The sequence below is a fragment of the Anser brachyrhynchus genome (assembly GCF_964034855.1).
Source record: "Anser brachyrhynchus genome assembly, chromosome: 12".
In the NCBI taxonomy this organism is placed as follows: Eukaryota; Metazoa; Chordata; class Aves; order Anseriformes; family Anatidae; genus Anser; species Anser brachyrhynchus.
In genome coordinates this window covers 689687-701810 of record NC_137707.1, presented here as the reverse complement: position 1 = coordinate 701810, position 12124 = coordinate 689687, and the positions used below count along the sequence as shown (strand labels likewise).

The 12124-nt window shown below is 46.6% G+C and overlaps 1 protein-coding gene across 10 annotated transcripts in view; it reads left to right on the top strand.

Moving 5' to 3' along the window:
• The window catches only part of ZFHX3 (zinc finger homeobox 3), a 618952-nt gene that overhangs the window by 428841 nt on the left and 177987 nt on the right, over positions 1-12124 (top strand). For 9 of the 10 annotated variants that reach the window (XM_080552446.1, XM_080552438.1, XM_080552447.1 and 6 more), the window contains one exon: positions 9703-9889. The gene's annotated coding sequence lies outside the window, so the exon portion shown is untranslated. Of the gene's footprint in view, positions 1-6234; positions 6364-9702; positions 9890-12124 lie in introns of those variants that run through there. The other variant, XM_080552442.1, reaches the window with a different exon arrangement.

Sequence of the window (12124 nt, the reverse complement as noted above, 5' to 3'; positions counted from 1 at the left end):
AATAACCACCAAAAGGTAAATAAATTACCCAGCCTACTACTTATTTTCATGTACAGTTTGACACAAAAGCTGAAGCCATGAATGATTTATACCTGTTTTAACAATAATACTCATTTTCCTGAAAGATGGTCAGCACTAAGGCTGCTGTGGGCACCGTGCCAGTTGTTGAAAGGTTAATGTCTCAGCAGCAATACATTAAATTATGAATTATACCAGTCCCAAAATGGAAGGTTATTAGCTCAGTATGTTTAATTAGCCCGACTCGAACTTTGCCATCTGCTAGCACTGTCCGTTACTAATGTATGGCCACGTGGAATAGGAAGGTTGGAAATAAGGTGCTAGAAGCAGGAGACCTTCACTTCCACGCAACCAAACCTCACCCAGTAACACTGCCTGGGGGCGCCGATGCTCTGAAATCCCCGGTAGGTCCAAAGGCTGGCTCACGTGCACGGCTCTGGTGAAATCCTTCTTGGTAACCACCAGCTGATCCCCAGACGTGAAGAGGTGCTGCACGCCACACAGACCGGTCCGCACAGCAGTTTCCATTGCACAGGGTTCAGGAGCACAAGGAAATCCACGAGAAGGATACACACATCTTGTTTTCTCCTGAGTCCTTAGGGCCACTTTTCATGTCAAAACATTTGATTAATGTTTGTAAATTCTAATTAGAGTTGTGTCCTGGTTACATCATAGTGTTTAACGTGAAGGGAAAAGGAAGAAAGATGAGAACCTGAGTAACGCATGTGTCAGAAAATGAGAAGCTTTTCTAGAGACAGATCTGGAGCTGCAACAGCCAAAGGCATATGGGCAGCCCTGTAGAGTGTGGCCCTTGATCATGAGGGCATCCTGCAGGCCAGTGCTCAGACATTCGGGAAGAAACAGCTCATGGTGGATTTATTTGCACATCTCTTCCCAATAACTGTGCAAGGCTGCAATATTTAGCTTTTCAATAAATATTAAAATGTTACTTTTCTTATTTTTTAAAGAACAAAAAGTAAAATATGCTGATTTTGTATTAGTTAAGATTGTGTGACTTGTAAAGTATGATGTGCTAAGTGATAACTTAGTTAATCATTCATCATTATTAAAAGGGTGCTTTTGTGGGGGTTACGTGTTAAAACTGAGGTCAGAAGCGTGCCCAGGAAAGTGGAATGTACGAACAGGGGGAAGATTTTGAAGTTGTAAGTGGCCAACAGTCCCATTTTCAATTCTCCTTTCTCCTTCTCCTATCCAAGGTAGGATAACCTTGCCAAGGAGGAAAGGAATTTGAACAGACGTAACACAGAGCCCGGGCAGCTTCCAATAGCTGGACATTAAAATTAAGAGAGAGTTTATTCATTCCCATCCCAAGAAAGCTCAGCAGAATTTAAAGATATTTTAACCTACACAGGAGATTGGGTCAAACATTTACTAATTCAATGAAAACTAGTCTAGGTGAAGAGGTCCATGCAATTCCACTGGCTACGAAGTCTCTGTGTTTCTATGTTGCATGCAAAGAGTAAAGAAAGAGTCGGACAGAAATTACAAGGCGTCCAAGTCAGTGTAAGAGACAGTATCAGGTAGAGACTCCACTCCTTTTTCATTGTTTCTTCTTCTCCTGTGGAGTTTTTGCTGATTCCCTCTCCTTCGCTTTAGTAAATCCTCTGTGCTTGAACTTTTGAAGCAGGTGGCATGGTTGGAATATTGGAGTTTTTAATAGAGTAAAACCTGCAGACAGAAATAGAAAGTAAATGGAAGATTAATTGATCAGAGGAAGGGCAAAGGATGGAGGGGATAAAACAAAGGGAAGGAAAGACAAAAATAATACCTTACCTGTGTTCTACAATAATTTATTATTTTTATATAGTGCCCAGGGTGTGCAGGATCCGTTTTACTGAACAAATAGGAAAAAAAGAGTTCTCAGCCCCAAACAGCAAACATATTAATTTATAATGTGACAGCCCAACTAAACAAGTGGTCAGGCCAATGCAACAAGGAATAATTTAGGGCTTATGGAGCATGAGCTACTTTAGTTTGGTATATGCACATGTGCATTCCATCAGATGGAAGTCTCTTGGCTTTGTAATAACTTATTGCAGAAGAAAAATTTCTCTCTCAGGAAAGTTCTGAGTGAGAGAGGGAAGGTTTGAGGGCATGGACAAGTGTTTTATGCAGAGGAACAAAGAGACTGCCATTTTAATACATCATGAAAGGAGTGACAAATTTAACCACAGCCTTACAGCAGAGGTACTGCAAATCACCCCCCAGCCAGGATTCAAGGAAGCTCGTAGTGGGCTGAGAAGTGGTGCAGAGTGAAGAGAAAAGCAGAGGAGACGGGAGTAAAAACTGGAGCATTTGCTCTGAGCCATCTAGAGCTCGAGTTTCTAATGAGCCGTCCAGATGGGCAGCAAGGAGGTGACCTGAAACAACACCACCGAGCAGGAGAGGGTTCCAGGGGAGAAGCAAACCCACCGTGACCACAGAATCGAGGCAGCAATAGCAAAGTTGTTTTCTAGCACAGTTACTGCAGTTTCTATTGCAGTTTTATTCCAAAAGCAAATTCCAAAGTTTTATGTCCATAAAGGTTTAGACATAAACAAGAAAGAAGTCAGGAAAGTGGTATGTACTTGTATAAACAGTTCCACTTTATAATTAATGCTGGAGATCAGGGGAGCAAGAATAGCTGTGTATGTGTGGTCATTCAGATTTACTGTTGGCCTTATTAAAACCTAGTTCTACAATAATTTTATGCCCAGGTAGGGCAGAAAGAGAGCAGGATGCCCCCAAGCAACCCATAAATAGTGTGGTGAAGACAAAGTGTTTATTACTTAGCTTCACAAAGGCTCTGTAAGTGCTCTCCCAGGGTACATATACTTGTACCCCAGATGCCAATTCTGCAAATTAGCATTATTTCTCAAAATACTATGTAAACAGAAGTCATTTGAATACTTGATTTCATCAGACAGAGTACCACATGGAAACGTCAGTATCTTCTTCCCTTCTGCAGAGCGAGCAGACATTTTCATTGCCTTTGTGTTTCTCTTGGAGTATTGTTACTGATGAAAAAAACTTGCAGGGTCTGGGATCTTTACAGAACTTTATTCTTCAGGATTGTGTCCCATCTCATTGCCCAATGCCATCTTTCTTCCTCATCTTCCCCCTCTCTGCACCAAAATAGCCATTAGCCTTTGAACTAAAGAAAACTTTCAAGAGACGAGGTGAGATTACAGACCAATCAGTCTGAAAGAGCAACTCTGGGGCATGAACTTTCCCATTTGTCACTGAAGTGTGCTATTTTGAATCTTCCGTTTAATAGTTTAAATGACTATGCCAGAAGTTATTTCATGTCTGAGACACACAGGGAATTACAGGGATACGAGATCCTGTCAAATAAGCTTCAGGATGTCCCTTTTTGATAAGTAGAAAAGCTACCAGTAAGTTCAGCTCAGGTGTTTGCTAATGAGCTCTTATTGTATCATTATGTGTCCTACAATTATAAATTGTTGAAATTTTATAAACTTTCACCGATTTTTTTTCAATCAATTTTTGTATTGCATTTCACATAGAAACAGGTACCTTAGTTTACAGGAGAACAACAACACAGGGTGAGAGCAAGACCCATAAAACCATCCTGAAACGACAAAGTTGTTTTCCTGAATAAAGTATAATGGATAAAAAGGTGGATATATCACGATTTTCCAGGGCTAAAAGCAACTGTTGGATCCCACTGAGAGGATGCATAGCTATCCTGTTCAGTGAGATAAAGATATACTTTTAATGCTGAACGTTGCAGGATACTGGATTTTAAAGTCCTCCTTACACTAGAAAAGTTGCCACTGACCAGTAAGCCATTGCTAGGAGGTGCTGTATTTGCTGAGAGGGAGAAGGCACTTCTTTTTCCGAGGAGGTTGATTTTAGTCATAATTGTTTGGAGCTGCTGATATTTTGAGTCTTTTGAACTAATTCACTGGAGTTAAGAAAGGAATAAAAGGGTAAGTGAGGATGATCAGTGATGCACTGTAAATTGGTAAGATTTCATGGTATCCCGTGCGGATGTTGTCTGTGCGTCTGGAAACACATCAAGAGAATTTACGCAATCATGTCTTATATGCTCTGATCCCTCAAGTCAGTGTTATTCCCATTTTACAGGCCAGGCAAATAGGACAAAGAGTGGAGGAGAGTTTTGAAGTCCATCCTCGTATGCCTTTGTCTTGGGCACTTACAGCATGCCCTGTGGACTGCTCTGGCTGGTCCTTCACTACAGACAGCAAGTCTGTGGCAGAACTGGGAATAGAAGCCAGGCCCTTATTCCAACTCCCAGATCCTTGAGTATTTTTAGGTACCTAATACCATTAATTTTATACTTTTTTTTTTTTTTTTTTTTGGCCAAAGTACTTAGAAACAAGATCATGCTTCCTCCTGAAATAATTTTTAAAATCATACTTATGTGATCTTGGACATTTTTTTTCCAGGGATTGTGTGCAGTTTGGCCATATTTAAGAACAAATGGGCTTCAAAAGTAGTTTGTGGAGTGTACAGTGCTTTTGTACAGCCTTGAAGCATAACTAAGTGTACAGGGAAGATGGTGCAGAGTCTCTGTCTTCTGCAGAGTCTGAGAGGAGCTTTGGCAGAAGAACATAGCCATTGGGTAGCAATGCGGGGGAGCAGTAGAACGCTTCTTTTAATGGCCGTAAGATTCAGATTCATTTTTTGCTGTCTCCAAAAGACAAAATACTGTGCTTTTGTACCCCCTTTATTTTGTTTGCAACTTCCTTCTCTCAAACACAAAATCTTTAATTTTTAAAATACAGCAAGGCCACTGCTGTACACCAGTTTACCAATATTTTGATTAAAATGACGCTAACACACAAGAAGCTTCCGGAAACCCCAATGACAGCTGGCCTACAGCATGCTGAAGCTTTTATAACCTCAGTGCTGCAGCCTTTACTCAAAATGCTCACAGTGGCCTGGAGAAATATACTGATTTTCTACATATGGTCATATTTTTATTATGCTAACTCAACATCTCATTTGAAGCCCTGCTCCTGCATCCTATCTATTATTAATTAATTGATTTCCTATAAGCTTGTTATTTCAATTGCTATAACATCCTCACAACGTGCATGGCTTTTCAGGCAACAGAAGACAGTTCCCGTCACAAAGAGCAAACACGCCAAAAATGCCAAGTCAGACAAAGGCGAAAGAGCACTGCAAGAAGCAAGCAGATGAGTGGACAAGCCATGGCATGCTCATGCTGTGGTTATCTTTTTCTTTCTGGTTAAACGCCTCAAATTCCCAGTGGTGTTTGCTATTCATCCTCTGTCCCCAGTCCTCACAGTTGCCCACAGCCATTCTCTGTTCCTCCCATCACACACCATTTGGCCACTTCCGTTCACTTTCCTCTGAACATGCAGTTACTTGTAAGATGAACGGATGCGAGAAGCAGAGTATTTTTTGGTGACTCCCCCCGTAGTTGTCACAGGAAGAAAAGGGCTTGAGGAGGATTTGGGAGCCCAGAGGCCATTCCTGTGCAGGGTCGGGCTGTCCCATGCGAGAGGAATACAGCCACCGTGGGACAAATGCTGGTGGAACAGAGCCTCTGCATTTGTTCCAGCCTTTGAGGTGCTTCCCTGCTCTTGCTCAGTCCAGCGCCGAGTGGTAAATGTGCTTATTAGAGTGCTAATGTCCTGCCAGTGGAATCCTACCTCCAAGTATATTAGGGTAATGAGTTCACACCTAACTAATGGAGACTTAATAGAGTTACTAATAGGCTGCCTTTTCCCCCACGGTTTATGACCCTGCAGGCCGGAGCTGTGAGGGGAGGGAGAGGCTGGAGGCTGCATTCGGTCCCGCAGACGCCAGAGCAGCGCTGCGGCCCGGCCGCCAGCCTCCGCCTGCCTCAGGAGTTCCTTTCCAGGGACATCATCCCTCCACCTTTCTGCGAGGAAAAATAAACAGTTTGAGGCTCCTGCGTCTTTATTAAACATTTCCTTCAAGCTGCATACTTTGGCTCCGTGCCCAAATGCACCAAGAAAGCTTCCACAGAGCAGCTCGAGGCCGGAGTCCGGCCGCCGGCTGCCCGGGATAAACAGCCCCGGCGGGGCCCAGCACCTGCACCCGCCTCGGCCTGGCCACGGTGCCGAGAGGCCGCGAGGGCGCCTGCTGTGTGCGGCCGGCAGCGGCCGTGTGCGGCCCTGCTCGCTGACACAGGCCGACGTGGCAGCGAGGTGGGTGGGGAGGTGACGGCGAGCGCCCTGGGACAGCAGAGGTTGTCTGGTGCTGCCGGCGGAGAGGGCTGGCGTCGGTGTGGAGGGGGTTTGGAGAGCTGCTGGAGCTGGAAAGGAAAAGCAATGATATTCTTAAGTCTGTTGCACCAGATGAACGGTATGTTGGCGTTTAAAAGACGCATTCTTTACCCACCATCAGCAGTGCTGCTGCCGGCTGACGGTGTGGGGTTTGGCGTGGGCTGAGTCCCTGCCTGAGCGTGGTGGCCGCCCGTCACGCCCCAGAAGAGGGAAAAGCGGTGTCAGACGGCGTCGTCATGACGGGCGGACAACGTCTGCGAGCCGCACAAGGCAGCAGCGCTGCGCCGAGCCCCAGGCCCTGCGAGAGGGGCCCGGCCCCAGGAGGTCCTGCAGGAGGGGGCTGAGCGGCCGCGGGCAGCGGGGGCACGGCGGCGGGGTGATGTCAGCGCTTCCTTCTGGGCCGGTCATGTGCGCCTGCCAGGTAAACAGTCTAGAAATAGATGGGAGGAAGGCAGCGGATGGAGCGTGCAGCCGGGCTGGAGCTCGGCCCCCACCCTTTCCTCGCCACAGCCGTCATCACAAGCAGCTTTCCTGGCCTGGAGCAGGGTGCTCGGGGCAGAGCTGGCAAATGTGAGAGAAAGCAAACCCAGGACTCTCGTGTAGCACGGTTTTAAAATGTAGTGCCCACGTTGTGAGACAGTGCTGGCAGATCAAAGCAGGCAGAGGTTGTTGATGGGGTGGCTACAGCCGAGCTGCTTCGTCCCCATTTTGGCAGCAGGAGCCCAGGTGAGGCCAGTGGCTGGGATGGCGGAGGTGGGCGCTGCAGCTGCGGGAGGACCCCGGCCGCTAACGCGCCTCACTGAGCAGGGAACCCTGCTGTGCCCTGAGCTGGGAACAGGTTAAAATTGAGGCATTTATTGCAAGCATAGAAGCTCACTTACGTCGTGTGAAGTGTTCCCAGCAACTGAACAACAGAAGTTCAGGTATAGAAACTCTGTAAAGTGCCAAGAATATTCTTAGTTGGCTCTTTCCTCATTCACTAGAAATGTGCCTTTTCTGTGACGCCTTTCAGAGCAGTCTGGCAGTTAAATTAGTAACTACAATAAAAACTACCAGTGCTGCTTGGAGACAGGGCTTTCTAAATCTCTGCTCATCAAAAATATAACGCGTGGTCTAAGCCGCCTCCTGAGGCAGGAAGCCTGGCCTCAAGTCCCAGGCTTGCCCCGCTTTCATTGATCTCAGCAGACAAAATGCACGGCACCGTGCAGGTTCTTCTCTGGGACAGGGGCCGTATCTTTTCCAGGCACGATGGAGTACTTTTTCAGGAATTTTCCAGGCGTGATAGTGTGATCCTGTGCATCATCCACACATGTGTCCTGTCTGGAGTGGCAGAGAGAAACTGCAAGAACAGAAAGCTGGGAAAACACTGTCACAGCTACTGCTGATGGCCAGGTGCCCGCTCAGCACTTTCCTTTACCCCCACAAAACAAAGCTGCCGTCATAGCAAGTACCCATAAAATGCAAGGCATTCTGAGTGCGGAGATTAGTGGTAATTTTACAAGGACTCAAATAACGTCGGTCTGCAGGGTGCAGCACTGCCTTGAAAGGGAACAGCAGACATTTCCCCTGGAAGCAAGTTTCCTCTTTCGAGCAGTTTACAGCTGAAGCGCAGTGTCGGATTGTGGCACAAATATCCTATCGGCCTTGGGTTGGAAGACAGATATTTGATACCTCTTTCTGTTGCCGAAACGCGCTGCCCAGACAAGGCTCCCAGCACGGTTATTTTTTGAAGCATTATGTAATTGGATTGCATGGTCAGTAGTGCTTCCTTAACGAGCCTTTCAGCAAGCCCTCTGCCTGCCGCAGCCAATCCTCAGCCCTTACATACACACTTACTCACGCAGGCTCAGTCTGGAGTAAACTCGCTGCTAAATACAGTTAGGACGCAGATGAAACCAGGCTCGGAATAGACCTTCCGCCGCCCGCGGTGCGTGAGGCGCGGTGCCTGGCTCTGCCGCTGCCCCAGCGGGGCCACGCTGGCGTTTCCTGGCCGTGGGCTCCCCTCCTCCTGCCCCTGCCTGGGCCCTCCCCGGGGAAAACCCGCTCACTGCAGCACAGAGGGGCGACCGGGCACGGGTTGGTGCCGGTGTCCCGGTCCTCCCGGTGCAGGCAACAGCCCGGGGTCTGCCCGCTGTGATGGTCCCTAGGGCTTGAAGCCATCGGTCCCCAGCCATGGGCAGACTGCCGCTGCGCCCAGGCCCCGAGTGCCACAGGGGCCTTCCCTTCCCCACGTTTGGGTGCGAGCTGGAGTGCTGAGCCAGGAGCTCCGTCTCCAGACGCCTTCATGGGTCAGGCCGCAAAGTAACCGCACTCGCGGCCCACTGCCGGGGACGAAGCGTGGGGCTGGCCCCTCGTCCGTCACCGGTGTTTGGCAGGACTTTGCCGTCCCTCCCGGCCACTGTCCGTGTGCCGGTTGTGGCTCTGCTGAGTCACTGCTTCCTGTTTGTGATTGCTGACTGGTGGCAGCAGTTGCAGAAGCAAAAAGAGATATTAAAAAGTGTGAACTTCCACTGGGACCAGAAGATACAATTAGGGCTGTGCCAAGAAATACACTGCAGCGAGCAGCTGTTTAAAGGGCTGCGGAGCACTGCGCACCCACTGTTCGCTTGCTGCAGGAAGTAGGGAAGATGAACATCACCAATTTCAGTCAACCCAAATAAAAATGGTGTTTGCCTCCTAAAGATTGCTCTCTTTTCCATGCCCCTCCTCAAAGTGATTGACCCAGCCTTCCAGCCAGGGTCTTCTCTAGCTGCCATCTCAGCAGCTGCTGAGAAGCAGGGAACCTTCTTTCACCCAGTACCGGCTCTCTCTGGAAAGCCTACGTGGTGCTGTGTAAATGGGGCTGCTTCAGAAGCCGTACACAACTGTAATGTTATTTCCATTCTTTTTTTAATGGGAAATATCCCTGGGGAAAAGCATGAAAGTATATGGAGAAGGTGCTCTCTGATCATTAAGATCTAAATGTAGCATCCAGGCAGCATGTGTGCTTCTTCGTATTATGCTGAAATTCATCTTAAAGTGCTGCTCCTATGTGGGCATTTCCCTGTTTGTCCTTTTTTTGCTTGAACATTTGGAAGCATTGCCAGTAGTTTGATCTCCAGCCCTGGTGATTAATGTCTCCAAAAGTTCTTTCTCCACTCTGTTGTTTATTATATTTGTATCACCCTTTTAATTTGTATTTTAAATCCATATTAACTTTTTAGCCTTACTTTCAGAATATACGTTCTGCTTATTAAGCTAAGCACAGGAATTAGACGATGGAGTTCTATGGACTGTGTGTTACCAGAGGATAGAAAATGTACTTAGACTGGTCTTTTTTGAATTGAATATAGTTGTTTTCAGCTAAGAAAAAAAAATCTTTACTTTTTTTACTGGCACTAGACTGATTTTCTTTTTTTCTTTTTTTTTTTTTTTTTAGCCCTGTGACAGACACAAGGCTGAGGACTGCCATAGAGAACATACATTAGGAAAAAAAAAGAAAAAAAAATAGCCTCAGTTATTTCAACAAATACCAAAAGTGGATTGAGAGTGGATGAAGAGGAGGAGGAGGCAATAGTGAACACACAACACAGTTCAAGCTGGCAAGGAGCCCTTTCTTGAAGAATGTAAGTTTAACCTTTAGCATTCAAGTGTCTGGGCTTAAGTGTCATTATGAGCAATACTTTCCTCCAGCACAGCCTCTCCTGCCTGGAGGAGGGCTCTGTGCAACCCCATCAGTTTTCCCCTTTCCTTTACAGAGTATAAAAATATGTATTTGTCTGCTTATGTTCAGCAAACTTACTTTTACTGGCAGCCCCTTACTTGACAAAAGCAGGATGCCGCTGGCTGGGTCTGAGGGAGGATCCACTCTGCCCTGGCTGTGCCCAGAGCGGTCGGTGGAGGCTCTGGTGCAGCTATTGCCCGATAAAGCAAATTCCTTGCCGGGCTGGTATTCACTGCCTGCGTTCTGGTTAAAGATTGTGTGCCCCAGGCTTATACCAGGAGTCAGGCGGCTGGGGTGAGGGCTCCCCCATAGTCTGCTGTCCACAACCGGCCCCTTTGTTCTGCGCGCCGCACCAGGTATCTCTGCAGTTCTTGCGTGCTCGTTCTGGCCGGAGGAAGAAAGAGGCTCTGCTAGTGAATTGCTTTTGCGAGAAGCAAGCTAAAATGAGGAGGAGGGAGGGATGGGCCTGGTGTCACCGTGTCTGTCCACCTCCCCCCCCAGGTGCAAAACAGTTAATCTCACCTTTTGATAGAGGCAACATAGAAAAAAATTAGAGACAGCAGCAGACAAACATCAGACCTGGCTGCTGCAAATGGACAGGCTAGATGTGCCCCCCAAATCAGCTCCAGCTGTAAAACACTTCAGGGCTGATAGAAACCACACGCATCCCAGGCATAACCGATCTGCAAAGCTGCATTCCAATAAAAATGCAGCATAGACATAAAAGAAATACTGACTGGGATTCCCATCCGGATTTGGGTGCCGGGGGGGGAGTGGGGACGACACGACAGGGGAGGCAATCCTTCCGGCCCTGGATCTGTCCTCTCTCTGCTTGGGTGCAGGGCTGAGTAAGGAGCAGCTCGCTGAATTGCAGAGGGAGGAGCGGAGCCTCCTTTAGCCGTTGCTGCAGCTCCCTGGTGTTTGGTTCCCAGATCCCAGCCCTCAGAGGGCACAAATCAAAGCAGCTATACAGGCTAATAGGGGAGGGTCAGGGTTAGCTGCAGGGTACATCACTGACTGAAATCACATGCTGGAATCCGAATTTAAATAAGCATGCCTCACGTCTGGGGCTGTACTGCAAATGTCAAATGTGCTTATGTTAAATACAGGTAATATTCTGAATGTACGTTTGAGAACATGATTCTTTCAGATACCTTGTCTGATGAATTTTGCATCTCATATTTGTGATTTATTTTATGCGAAGTACACACTCCCTTCTTCTTTCCACCTTTTGTGACAACTCAGGTCTTAGAGGAAATAAAAACGTATATACATATATAAAGAGGTAAAGATGAACTATCTGGTTAACTGTAGCAAAGATGCTATGTCAGATCAGGTTTCTCACTGCTTAAAACATAGGCTTTGAGTCCATGGTTACTCTATAGTAAGTACAGCTGGTATTGGTGCTTACCTTACCAAACAATTTGATGCAGGCTTTTCTGCAAACCTCCATCTTAATTCTAAAATAATTTGGAGGGGAAGAAGGCAGCTGGAATATTTTCTGAGGTGTTTTTGGTACCTGGCTTAGGGTGAAAGGTGCTAGATGTGTGACGCTGTGGCTTGTTTCTGGCCCGTTGAGGGGGGTGACTGTAGGACTGCAGGAACTGTGGGCAAGGGTCCCTCTGCCTCGGTCCCAGCTCAAAAGACCCAGGCTGGCCTCAAGGCCGGCGTGTTGTTCTTTTAGTCGCCGCATTGACACGCTCTGAATTTTGTTGAAACTACCCTGTAAAACGGAACTCTTCTCAGTGCTGAAAACAATTTCATTTTCTTTTCTAATTTGGTGGGAATTGTAATTTTACTTTGTAACTTATTTCCCTCTCTTTCCTTTTAAGATGGTTCCCAAACATTTATTGTGGAATTTTTCATTTAAAATAGTTTTCTAGGGAAATTACTGTGACAGTGATTTAATTGTTTAATTAAAATCTGACATTGATGACAACATAAATACAATAAGCATGAGGTGATACAGGCATTAAACAAGTGCAATTGTGGAACACATCCATAGAGTACTCGGAGCACACAGAACAGCTCACAAAGAAATGATGTTCAATATTTATCAGGTTAGTGAGTCCTAATTAAATGCCAAGACTTTTTTCTTCATTTCTTAAAAAAAAAAAAAATATATATAGATGTATTC